At 46.6% G+C, this 13,750-nt stretch overlaps 1 long non-coding RNA gene across 1 annotated transcript; it reads right to left on the reverse strand.

Annotated features, from left to right (window-relative positions):
* Window positions 1–1,855: 1,855 nt before the first annotated feature.
* On the reverse strand, window positions 1,856–5,954 carry LOC107510892. The gene is made up of 4 exons (XR_004954816.1): window positions 5,527–5,954; window positions 4,674–4,901; window positions 3,813–4,285; window positions 1,856–3,283 (listed from the first exon to the last, which is right to left on the reverse strand). It is a non-coding gene; the product is annotated as an uncharacterized LOC107510892 (long non-coding RNA).
* Between the last annotated feature and the right edge of the window lie 7,796 nt (window positions 5,955–13,750).

The following is a 13,750-nucleotide window of genomic DNA, read 5'->3' on the forward strand; positions in this document are numbered from 1 at the left end:
GGGTCACGTCTTTGTGCTTGTAGATAAGCAAGTGTGTGCGTGTAGAAGATAGTTTACTATATATTAATACATATATATATATATATCCGTCCATCTTCTTTGCATGTGCCTTCTCTCCATTCCCCTTTGTGAACTTGGATCTCTGAATCCTCCCCTTTCATTCATCATTATCTAAAATTGTCCCTATATATGCCAAACGTTCATTACCATCTTGCAGTAACAATTCTCTTCTTATTGTTTAAGCTTATAATGTCCTGTTCTTAATAAGGGTTGCACTCCTCTGCTCCCGTCTGCCTGCTTGTCATCTTACTCATAGTTAGGTTTTTTTTTTTTTTGTCATCTTGTTTTAGGTAGGCTGACCCCATTCAGTATTACCTGTAATGCAGGCCTTATAGTGGAGAATTCCCTGAATTTTCGTAAGTCTGTAAGGTCTTTATTTCTCCTTCATATCTAAAGGACAGTTTTGCTGGATGTGTTATTCTTGGCTGATAATTCCTTTTATTTAATTGTTTGAACATTTGGTTCCAATCCTCTTATTTGTAAGGTTTGAGCTGAGAAGTCTGAAGATAGTCTAACGGGGGTTCCTTTATAGGCCACTGTCTTCCCTGGCTGCCTTGAGAATCCTTCCTTTGTTAATTTTTGATAATTTTAATATAATGTGTATTGGAGAAGACCTTTTTGGGTTGAAATAATTGGGTGTTCTCTTAGCTCCTTGGCGTCTAAGCTTCAGCTCGTTCCCTGGATGTGGGATGTTCCCGCCGACCGTGCGTCTGAACGAGCCCCCTGAGCCCGTCTCCCCCCTTCCCTTCTCTGCCCGTGAGCCCCATGTTGCCCTCACGGTGCCGGCAGCTAGTTCTCACCTTTCTCTTTCATTACTTTCCATTCTCCGGTCTCTCTCTTCCTTCTGAGTCATGGCTAGATGTCTGTCTTCGAAGTCGCTGACTCCGTCCGCCCTCTGGGCTGTTCCATTTCCGCAGCTCACTGTTTCCCTCTTCCTGTCTTTTAGTGCATTCTTCATCTCCAGACCTTCTAGTTAGTCCTTTTTTAGGGTTTCAGTGTCTTTGTTAAAAACCTCATTTTGCTGGTCCGTTTTTTTCTATTGTTCTTGGAATTGTTGATCTGAATTATTTTGCATCTCATCGAGTTTTTTCAGAAATGTAAATCACATATTTCTTTGTCTTTGAGCTCATTTCCTGGAGATTTTTCTCTTTCTTTCTGAGCTGCCTTGTCACCTGGTTGTTCATGGTGTTTGATGGACTGTTTCTCCACCTGGGCACTGACGGGAGTTTATTCTGCTTTCTTTTTCCTTTTCTCTTTCTTTTTTTTTTTTTTTCCAGAAAGATTTGTTATATAGAGGTCTCTCTTTAGCCTGTTGATAAAAAGGTATATATTTTTTAATTTCCAGGAGGTGGCATCCAAACCTCTTGGATCGCTGCTTTGAGGCTGACAATGCCTTCTTTCTCTCTGGTACATTAACTATTCAAGTCACGAGCAGCTACCCTCAGCCCCAGCCCGTCAGTGGTACCGACAGCAGATTTTGCTTCAGTACCGTTTGCTCCGGTTCCCCTGGGGCCCCACAGTGCCAGGTCTGGGAGTGCCTGGGGGGGAGGGAGCGCGCGCTCTGGGTTGTGGGGTGCGGATGCTGCACGCCTCGGCGCCTCGGCTTCGCACTTCACAACCGCGGCGGCTGAGACGCAGCTGCGGCCACTGCGCGCTTCCTGCCTGCCCAGCGCTCTGCCCTGGCCCTGGGCTCCGCCGCGTGGAGCCGCCGAGCCCTTGGGCAGGGCCGCTCGGGCCCTGGCCGCAGAGTGTTCCCCCGCCCCCGGCAGGGAGCTCCGACCAGGGGCAGCTCCTTTGTTCCTCCCCATCTAGCCCTGGGACTCCCGCAGTTCTGCAGTTCTGACCCTTATGCGCAGATCACCCGCTCACACAGGCCTCTGTGCAGGTCGGGTGTTAGTTGTTGAGTTTTAGATGTTTAGCCTATTGTTATTTCAAGGAGAGGGATCCGGGGGCGTTTCTCCCCCCCCCCCCCGCCATGTTTCTGACGTCACCATCGGAACAGATTTAAATCACTAAAATTCTTAGTTTCCCTATTCAATACGTAACTTCTGGTCAATATTTACTTAATAGCCTAAAGAGGTTTTAAAAGAGAAAGAAAAATATATAAAATTTAGGTGAATTAAGGCTTTGCTGACGGAATAATCTATACTATACATATTTATGAGAAAATTATCCACAAAGAATTAAAACATGACTTCTCCATTTTCATTGCAACTTTTGATATAACTACATTTTATCAAATAATAGAAACATGTTGTAATTAGGTTTTTAACACTTGAGGGTATAAAAAAGTCTCCATTAAATTTAAGTGATATTATAATAATAATGATTCATGAACATTTTACTCAGTTTTCCTCCATTGCCCTAAACCATTGTAATACCACCCGTTTCTCCCACTGCATCAGGGATTCGTGGATAGTCACGCTAGTCCTGCACCTGCCCTTGCGCTCTGCATCCAGCCATCATCAAAATCACCATATTGTTTTATAGATTTGCCTCTCTCATTCCCTCATCATGGTGTAAACCACTTACGACTGGCGGCTGTCGGTCCCCCTCATTCAGCACAGTGCAGAGCACACGAGGAAAATGCAACACGCTTTATATAATGGAGTGCGAATGAGTGTTTATTCATAAAATGGTTATTTTTCAAATCGGATACCTAATACTCATTTATTAGGAAAAGGATATTATTTAGAGCCTGGAGGGGAGCCTAACTGGGGTTTAGAAAGAGATGTTATAGAAGGATTAGAGTTTGTGTTCCAGTGACCTCTTATGAAAATTATTCCCAGTAGTATGTATTTGGCAGTAAGGAGATGTCTTACTGTCCATTATTCTCCATGAGTTTATACCTCGTGTGGCCAGCATCAGACCACAAACTGCTTGAGGGCAGCACTCCAAGCTCGACTTCGCGGTACACGTGGCGTTTCTGTAGCTCCTGGTGCGCGGTGCGATTCGGAACAGAGCTCACGTCATGCATTCTCACTGACGCGCTGCGGCAGAGGAGCTCGGCCCGGCAGACAGTGAGCCCTCGTTGAATCCCTCACTGGGTCCAACAGGACAGGGCCAGGCACCGGTGACAAGCCAGTTCGCTGTCTTATTCACTGTCCACACACGCGGATGTGCCTTCCTGTGGTCGCGGGTCTCGCTGGCTGGCGGCTTGCTCTGTGTCCTCAGCACTCAGAGCCACGCTTTGTTGAATGGTGTGTGTGGGGGGAAGATGCTGCTGTTTTGTTTCGAGAACGCGAATTATCGATGCAGAAGAAAGTTAAAAAGTGACCGTTAGCTCTGAGTTTAAATGTAATGTCTCGAGATAAGAAATGTCAGTTAGCATATTCATATTTCATAAATATTACATTATCTTTAGTCTATTATTTTTAAAACCTATAGGCCAGGAAAAAGCCTTGGGGAGCTTGTATATATATATCCCAGTAAATCAGTTTTTATTTCTTGAGGGACACACTGGGAACTAATATCATTCTCTGAAATCATTAATATATTTTCTGAACTAAATCATAATTCCAAGAAGCTGCTATTGAGAACTGCCTGTGCGGGAGGAAGCCCCTGGGAGCGAGGTCCAGGGGCCCAGGGCGCAGCCGAGCACAGAGCCCCGCCCCACCCGCCGCTCCCCGCGGGGACGCGATGAACGGAGCGAGTGACAGCTCAGAGAGGAAGCCCGCAGGGCATGTGCGCACACACACGCGCACACACACTAACACACACGCACACCCTGAGTCACAGGATGCTGCTTTTACCTCAAGACGTATTTTTAAATGCAATCTTCTATATTTTCTCTTCTGCCCAAGTTTAAACATTCGCTTCCCAGACAAAATCTGTTAACTCAGGTCGCGCATCGGAGAAGAGAGAAAGACAGAAATACGCATCGTGGCCACGGACTCACGCACGAGCAGAAGCTGCGAGTGTGCAGCCCGCTGTCCTCCTGCGTCTCCTTGGGATGTTTATTTGCCTGTGCTTTGCACTAATATGGAGATGAGCAAACCTGTCAAGGACTCAGTTAAAGAGGCTGTGGAGTCGCATGTTCCGTGCGAAGAGGGTCGTGACAGTGGTCGCTGACACGACCCTCTCCAGGGCCTGCTGCTAGATTTCAGACATGCAGAGGGTCATGGGTGGTGGCAGAGCCCGGTCCACAGGGAATATCGTGGATCTGCGGTAAGCGTGGGAAAGACATCACTCACTGGAGACGGTACGCGGTTTACAAGAGACGCATCTAAAACAAGGACAGACGTAGAGAAAGCAAGAACAGAAAAAGTTACACCGTGCAGAGTCTAAGGGAAAAAAGCAACGACGGGGTCGTAGCTATGTGACCATCTAGCGAAAGACAGAGACCGTCCTTAGACTTCAAGGAAAAGGCAAAATGGCGCTGACCTAAAATCATTTTACGATGGTCAGAATTGTTGCAGAAGGAAAAGATAACAATTTTAAGTTCGTTTGCAACCAAGAATGTAGTTGTGAGATGTCTGTTTAAGCACAAGTTCAAGCAAGAGAAAGAAGCTCTAACTCAAATAGAAGAAAAATGTCAGAAAACAATTCATTAGCTTATAAGGCTGGCAGGGAGGTTGGAAAATTAGGAAAACAGAAAAAGACAGAAAACTAACCTTCAAACACTGGAACCAAAATCATAGTGCAAGGAGCAGTCGGGTCACAGTGCCACAGTGGACACGACGCTGCCAGATGCAGCTCTGACGCCGCGGACGCCCTCGGGATCCCGCAGGATCCTCTCCCGCGAGTGACTCGCACGTCTCCTCATCACCCGGCAACGGCACCCAGGAGCCTAACTGCCAACTCCTTCCTGGCTGAAAGTAGACGTGACGGGTAGACGATAGCTAGGTAGACAGAGAGACAGAAAAATAAAAGTCATCTAAATGGATATTCAATGAGAAAATTTTTAAAACAAAAGGAAATAAAAAAATAAAATATATTTTTCAAATAACGGAGTGGAGACTTCCAGTAAAACTACAGACAAGGCTAAAATACATCATTTTTCATGGAAATCAGTACTCTGATGGATGTCAACCTCTCTTTTTCATGCCTAACCCAGAAGAGAACTTATGACTTATTGATTCATCAGCAGAGAAAGTAGCTAAAATATCCTTAAATAATTAAAAGTGTAAAATCCAATCTCCAAAATGTTAATAGGTTGTCTCACATTTTCTCCCACTTTTATTGAGCCCTGTTTGATGTGGAGTTCTGTGGCCCTTCGGCCTAAAATCACCACAGCACCGCCACCGGTGACCGGACAGGTCAGAGACAAGCGACAGCCACGCCTCCCAGGAGACCCACTGCGCCTCCGGGGGAGGGGGAGCTGAGGCCAACACTTCATTTAAGGATATGTGAACATTGGTTCACACACACACACGCGTGCACGCACACGTACACACACACACACACGCGTGCACACGTACACACACACACACACAGGCAGCTGTTGCAGAATCAGTGTTGTCTCACCTGAGCCCCAAATCTCCAGATGTCCAGAAAGCAGAATTTTTCTAAGAAAAATATAGCTTTACATCCATGAATCCTGACGGGTTTCTGAATAACACACTGTGATCGTTCGGTATTGGCTTGTCTTGTTGGTGTGGAAAATATCTATGATTAGGTAGACTTAAAAAGGAAATTGCTGTTAGTGCAAACTTCCTGTTGCTATAATTAGTCGCCAGCTTGGGTAAAAGCAGCTGTGAGCCTGGGCGTGTGCACGCGACTGTGTAACAACGCTCATTCACGCGCGGGAAGCAGAGCAAGACACAGGAGCAGTTTATTTCCATCCCTAAGGAAAAAGACCTTAATCTGCTCACGAAAATCATCTAGAGAAAAAGAAATTAGCATTCTACTTGATTTTACAAAACAACCACCACATACATGAATTCTTAATGAAACCTGTGTAGCGACAAATAAAACCAAATACACTGTCGCTGTGTTGTCTACTTATTCAGCTAAAGCATTGACGTAGCAGAAAAGTGTCAAGTTGATTAAAATAGCGATTTTCATTATATTGTTTTTCAGTATGTACTTTTTGTATTACATTTTGTTAGGAAATTAACAAACTTTTTAATTAACCCTTTTAAATTCTCTCTTTAATTACAAATTGGTTAATATATTATGAGAAACAGTGTTAAAGTTAGAGATGTGGAAAGAAAAATAAGCAAACCATTAACCGAAACCTTCACAATATGAGAACAGCTTGAAAAGACTCGTCTGTGTGAGCAGAAGCTTAGAATCTTTACAGGATAAATTGTGGAAGGCCAAGAAGCTGGTCTGGTTCTGTTCTGAGAATTGTCCACGATTGGAATTCTTGGGAGGTGTGGCCGAGCTAAAGTTGTGCGGGTCACAGGGCTGGGCGCAGGATGTGTAGACCGGGGCTGCGATTTAGCCTCTGGCAAACAATTGAATGTTTGTCACATAAGTGAGCGAATAGCCGTCAGGTGGCCAGCCTGGATTTAGCGAGAGGAGAGACAGGGAAGGTTAGGAGCTCAGAGCTCGGCGGAGTCCCTGGAAATGCCCCACCAATCAGCGACTTCCACTGAATGCAACTCAAATATTTCCTTTCCTTCCATAACGTTAATTTCAGTACAGTTTCAAGATACGAAAATCAACATTAGAATATCAGTTGTATTTCTGCGCACTGACAGTAAACTATCTGAAATCGAAGTTAAGAAAACCATTTTACAGTAGTATTAAACAGAATAAATACTTTGGAATAAATTTAACGAAGGAGGTGAAATATTTGAACACTGAAAAGTATAAATCATTCGTGAAAGAAATTGACGAATACACAAGCACGTGAAAAAAATATTTTGTGCTCATGGATTGGAAGAATGAATAGTGTCAAACTGTTCACACTACCTAAAAGTTACTAGAGACTCAACGCGATCGACCCCTGTCAGAATCCCAGTGGCGGGAAAAACAGTCGTGACATTTATATGCAACCGCGAAGGCCTCTGCACAGCCAGTGTCACGCGGGGAGAAAACGTGGGGGCATCGCACTCTCTGGGTTCACATCGCATTGCAGAGCTGCAGTGATGACGGGGTTCGGTCACGGCGTGGAAACAAGTACACAGACGACAGGGACAGAACGCAGAGCCCCGGACACAAGCCCACGCGTACGCAGCCCGCTGACCTTCTGCAGCGGTGCCGCGAAGGTAAGAGTGGGGGAAACACGGCCTCTTCAGCCAGTGGCGTTGGGAAGCGGGGTCTCCGCGTGCAGAAGAATGGCACTGGACTCTTACACCGTAAACGAAAATCAACTTAGCGTGGACGAAAGACTTACCTGTAAGCTCTTACTCATTACACTTTGAGGAGACAAAATAAGGAACGCGCCTCTCCGCATCGGTCTGGGCAGAGTTTTATTGCACCAAAACCACAGGCAATGAAACCCAAAGTAAACAAGCGGGACTGCATCTAACTGGAACGCTTCCGCACAGCGGAGGAGACAAGTAAAATGGGAGGAAGCCCCGAGGCCGGGAGACAGCGCCTGCGGCTCCTGTAGCCGATACGAGGTCAATTTCCAGAACATATGAGAAATCCTAGGTTGGAAAGGTCTGTCTCAAAACGATCCTCACTGATTTGAATTTATAAATCAGAGCATTATAGTTTGAGACTGAAAGAGACTCAAAAGAATATAGTTCACTATGTTGTAGTTATTTCTACAAAACTCATCTGCATCCGCCCCCAATCCACACATCTCCATTTATCTCATCTCCTTAACCGCTTCCCAGTGAATTCCACCTTCGATCTTTGATCTTCTTTGCGCGGAGGTTTGTTCCAGGCACAGAGCGCTTCAGCCTCTGCTTCACGGAGTCTGCTGTAGAAATCAGTAGACTCCTGTGATGACGGACAGCTCTTACACGCCCAAGAAGAACATGTCAAGATGTTTCTTACTGTCAGAAGTGTCTGACACCGTACCGTGGAGATTGAATCCGGAACCATAACAAAATGCGCACTAAAAGCAGCCCAGTCACTCTCCACGCCAGGGCTCGCTGCCCGTCCCCCTTCCTTGGGCCCTTCGCTTAATCAAGGAGTCACGGCTGCCGTGGACAGGATGTCAGAGGGCCCCAAGGATGAGGGGGGAGGGGAGTTATGTCACTTATTTGTGTAAGAAGGAGAAAAGTTGGAGCAGCGATAAATAACGCTGCAGAAGGTAAGCTTCCCTTTAACGATCGATGGACAGTTTTAAAGACAGAAAAAGAAAATTGTTATGGCTAAAAAGTCTTTCTCAGAAAACAAAGTCCAACCACAGTTTAAAGAGAGAGATGCTTCTCTTCCTGAGAGTTTGTATTAGGCGCACACACACACAAACACACACAAACACACTTATGCCCACACGACTCCTTGTCATAAAGAAAATATAGAGATTTCTAAATATAGCAAGAAGTATCTAGGAGAGGTACTATAATTGAGAAAGTTCAAGACTGCTGATTTTCTGTCCAGTAGATAAAAATAATTATATAATTTTTCTTTTCTTTTTCCTTTATATCCAGTTATTTTTTTAACTTGTTCTATTGTTATCACTTCATTTTGGGGATAATTGCCGTCGCTATTGGGGCTCGTATCTTCTGGTCAAGGACATGGTATGTTTTCCATCTGCTTAAATCTTATTATGGTTTCCACATGTGGGCCTTATGCTTTTCAGTTCTATTATAAATAGGATGGCGTTTTTAATTTTAAATTTCTAATGTTCGTTGTCGGCCTGTAGGAACAGTTGCCTGTTTCAAGATAACCTTGTGTCCTGTGACCTTTCTATAGTCACGTAGTGACTCCTGGGGGTGCAGGGCCGACAGTGCGCGGAAGAGGCCCCTTGCGAATCCATGCGGGAGACCCCAGAAGCCCGTGTCCCTGTGGATGATGGCCCCTTTATGAGCGTTACATCGTCCCTAAGCAAAGGCAGGTCCCACAGCAAGTGCGTTTCAGGGCAGGACAGTTCGGTGCTGGCTCCGTTTACCGAAGTCGGGTTTGCTGTTAACGTGGGCATCCCGCGGGCGCGGGCTGCCCTGGGTGTGCCGGCGGCGCGGCAACGTCCGGGCATTGGGGACAGGGTAGGTGACACGAGAGCGAGGGCCCAGCTCAGACGCCGGCGGCGCTGCGGGGCGGGGCATGACCCTCCGCGCCCCCCGCCCACGGGCGTCCACGCCGCGCGTGGGGGGGGGCGGTTTCCTAAGCGACATGTTTTTACTATGGTGCAATCGATCTGTCATTTGCGGAGTCTCAGCATCATGTCACTATTCGTCTGTTGGGTGAAACGAGAGAAAATTCAAGTCGGAGATCACACGAGATTTTGCTCAACTTGAAATGCAGTTGCTGGTTTTCTTACAAGAGCGCGTCTGGACGTCACCTGCAGAGCGTGGCGGGAACAAACTTCTCACCTGTGATCCGGGCAGCCTGGATCGAAGGGCGGGTTTCGTCCCCTGCTGGGGGCGTGACCGGCAGGGGGGGGGCTCGATCATCGGGCGGGGTGGGGGGTTGGGGGGGTGACTGCAGTCGGGAGGTGACCGGCAGGGGGGTAGTGATGGGGGGGGGAAGGTGATCGGTGGGGGCGGGGAGCCCCCCCCTTACTGTATGAAAGCGAGGCGCCTTCTAGCACCCGTGGAGTTGGGAAACCGTGGACACCTGCAGGCGCGGGGGGGGGGGGAGGGGGTCGGGGGGGGAGGTGGACACAGGAGGAGCACAGCCCCGGCGGCAGCCTTCGGCCTGCGGCGTCGCCGGCCGCGCTGGCCTGAGCCCCGGGGCGCCGCGCGGTTCCCAGGGACAGCGGCGCGGCACGGGGCTCAGGGCGGAGCAGACGCCGCACAGCGCCGCCAGGTGGGCGCCCTGGGTTGCACCGCCAAGCACCTGCGCTTCCTGGGGCACAGCGCGTACGGTCCCCTGGGCCTCAGTTTCCTTATCCGGAAACCTAAGACCAGACCGCGGTGAGCGTCAGACGTTACAATCCACAGACAGCCTCCGAATAGCGCGCCTTCAAGTGGGCGTTTTAATTGTAATCATCCGCATAGCAACGCTGAAACGGCAGAGCCATAGAAATTCAATGAGTAGGCTTTTCTTCACTTCCGTTTAAGAGGCATTAAAGAAATCCGTCCGTGGTAGACCGCGAGTAGATGCGAAACAGGCAGTTCTGTGTTTATTCATGTAGCATGCAGTCAGGGTCAGAAAAATAAAAATTACGTTTGTAATGAGCCCACATCCACGCACACGCACCGTGAAGTGTGACGTCGCCTCACACACGCATCTGCACCGAATGTGTGCGTGCCCCCAGAATGCGTGTGTTAGACCTAACAGCCAACGCAGCGGCTTTTAGAGCTGGGCCTTGGGGAGGTGGTTAGGGTAGGGCTGGGTCATGGAGGGGGGACCCCTGGCTGGGCTTAGCGTCCTCCTAAAGGCAGGGCTAGACGGGAGAGCTGTCTCTGTGAAAAGCTGAGTGAGGACTGACCGACCAGGAGGGGGGCCTCGTGCTGGGACCCTGGTCTGCGACTTCCAGCCCTCGTGCCGGGAGGCCTTACCTTCTGATCAGACCACCCAGGGTGTGTATAGAGAAGCCCAAGCCACCGAAGTGAACAAGTCCTCAACCCCAGTGATTGTGATCGTAGGCAGGAGGCATAGTGATTAAGCGAGGTGTCACGAAGGGGCACAAAGGTCACCCGTGAAATTAGGTATCTAGTTCATGAGACACCTGAGTATTAAAATCACCATTTCAAGGGTAAATGTAGCTTCCCTCGGGTTCACTAAAAATGGAAATTCACCAAAATGCAACAATTTTCTAAAACTTAACAAGTGTAAAAATAAAAGTCAAACTCTTACTGTCTTTGCTACATGCATCATAAAACAGTAAGAACACAGAAAGCTTTCGTGCAGTCAGAAATCTATACATCCATGTGTGCAAGCTGCAGTATAAGTAATGGTACCACATTTCTTTATACTGGAGAAAGATTAAATTTTAAAAGCTTAAATGAATTAAGAAATATTCATGGTATTTGTAAATATGTATGTGACAGGTTAATGAAATTCTAATAGGAATTAAAATTTAATTCCAAAGTCAGAATGCTGTCCATTCTTTCATTTAAAAAGCCGGATGTGAGACTCATAGTAAGTAAAGGATTAATGCCTTCAAGAAATACAGCTAGTAGAGGTGATTATTCTTTTATATTTTTCCAGTGTTAGTAATTGATTCAACCCCTTTTTAAAATCTGACACTAGAATATTGTGATTTTCACCTTGAATTCACACATGTGCATGTTTTTTTTACTATTTTAGCTGCATTTTTATGTATTTTGGGTGAGGTTTTGCTACGTGTGGTCTAATTACATGTGTAGAAGGGTGACCTTTGACGTGACTGCGAGCTGACTGGCGCTAGCATGGTGATGAGCCGTCTGGGGAGACTCACGCGTGGAGAGATGGTTTACTTGGAGTTCCACAGACGCGGCACTGCTGTCTGCCGAGGTGACTTTGGCACCTCACTAATTTTAGAGAGGTTTTATTGATCACATAGAGACAGGGCACATTGTAATCATTCTCACAGCACTCTATTGCCTGAGGTACCAAAACCCATTAAACAAGGATTAGAAACTTTGTTTTCAACTGAATTCTAAATTGTTTCTTGATGTATCATCAGCGCCAGCCCTGTAAGAGCAGTCACAGGCACTCGGGCATATTAAAACCCTCTTCTTTAATTTTAATCGTACGTGTGCCTGACCCTCTGAGGCGCAGCTGTTCACGGGGCTGAATCACTTTCTTCCAGATGGGAGTTCGATCTTAGGTGAGGTTCCCCCTTCCCATTTAACTGCTCCATTATTTAGTTATTTTTATTTTAATGTCTTTTTCAGAACAAAAGATAATTTACTAACACTTAAAAATAATTACTTAATTTTTATTTTTGTAATTTCACAAGGGGATCATATTTTTCCAAAAAAACTTATTTGAAGAAATATGACATTTTTGTGAGTGCGCGTGGATTGCCCTTTCATTCATTTGTTTAGTTATCCGTTCATTTAAAAAATATCTTCCGAAACCATACTTCTCTGCTGAAACCACTCCCTGTGTTTTCAGTACATCAGCGAGCAGATAGGAACCCTGTCCTCAGCGAGCTCCTAGTCCAGCGACTGCCACACCAAATGGTAGAAGCAGGTCCACAGGCGAGGGGCCCCTGCAGAAGGCAGGGAGGTTGGATGTCAGAGGCTTTAAAACCAACGGGAGTTCAACCCATTTCAGGAAGGTGGAGGTTGAGTGTATTTGTTTATTTGTAATTATTAAAATTAATATTTTAATTATCAATTTATCATTTAAGATAGTATAAATTATTCTGTCTTGAACCTTTTTTCCTTATTTTTTTGATTCATAGCCTTTCAGCTCTTTTTTCTGTGAACTAGGTAAATGACCAACAATTTGCGTAATTCATAAGACAGCTATTATTTTAAAGATTACAGTATTTTGGGCAATAACACTGGCAACTACTTTTTTCTCACCGTTGACATTTTTCATTCAACTAACTAAATCAGCAGCTGAAATGAAGAGAGGACCAAAAATTTCAACATTTTTCAGCCCCTCCTATCAGTCTTAAGGTTTAAATGCTTGAGATACCAATAGCAACCATGGGAACTATGCTGCACGTCAGCCTTGTTTAAAGATTAAGAATACAAGAGCTGAGCTGCTAAATGGCAGGAAATAATCGATCGCTGGCCTGACAGCATAGTTTGTTTATTTGGTTACACAAGGTTGAAGATGGACACATTACTAGAGAAAGGCAGGTATTTTCTGCACGGATAAAATAAGCCTCACATAAAAAGGAAACAGCCATTGATGCAGAGCAGAAACTGGTAGATTTCCAAGCGCATGGACGTGGACTTACACCAGGCGCACGCCGCCGCGGAGACGCACGTCGCGTGGGGCTGGCGAGGGGCCCTCGCTGTCGGCGCCTCGGGCGTCTGAGGCTGAGCGAGCGGCGGGGGTTCAGCTAAAGCTCGCCACGGAACAGCCCCAGACGGCACTGGAGTTCAGAAGCGGAAGTTTTCTGCTAAAAATGCCTTCTTTTCCAAGACGTGCTTCTTGACCTAGCAGGATATCGACCAGTAACTTTTACAAAACTTTTCATTGCTCTTTTGTCCAAAACCTCGGGAACCAAGCTCTTAAACGTTCCCAAACAGCGGCCTCATCCATCACCCCGACAGCCATCGGGCAGGGTCAGACCCATAGAAGGCACGATGCGGACGAAAACCAACCCCGCAGAAAACAGCCGAGAACGAACCTTTCCATCGCCCGACCACAGTCGCCCTGCTTGCGTGTTCATGGTTCAGCAGAAAAGAGAGAACGGAGCCAGCTAGTAGGACGGCAGGGGGACGTGAACGTCGAACTTCACGCACCGATTGTGTGTTCTTTCTCAAACGTATTCGGAGAACATTTTTCTTCGTTATTTGAAGGCTTATGTAATACATATTTTACTTTCTTGTTTTCTTCTAAAACAGTGGCTGATAAACAGTTCTTGCAAAACACATAATTTTCTAATGAAACTTCTCACTGAAGTTTATAAGCTTCCAAAGCTCAGGGCGCAGGGAGACTTCCTGTTGCGCGGTTCGGTTTTATATCCCCTTCCACACAACGTTATGCTGCCAGAGCGGACGGCAGGACGACCCCCGAAAGCGAGCTGGCCGGTCGAGGGAATTCCGGGGGCCGCACAGAGGCTCTTAACATG

Source organism: Rousettus aegyptiacus, unplaced genomic scaffold, assembly GCF_014176215.1.
Source record: "Rousettus aegyptiacus isolate mRouAeg1 unplaced genomic scaffold, mRouAeg1.p scaffold_m13_p_16, whole genome shotgun sequence".
NCBI classification, from domain to species: Eukaryota; Metazoa; Chordata; class Mammalia; order Chiroptera; family Pteropodidae; genus Rousettus; species Rousettus aegyptiacus.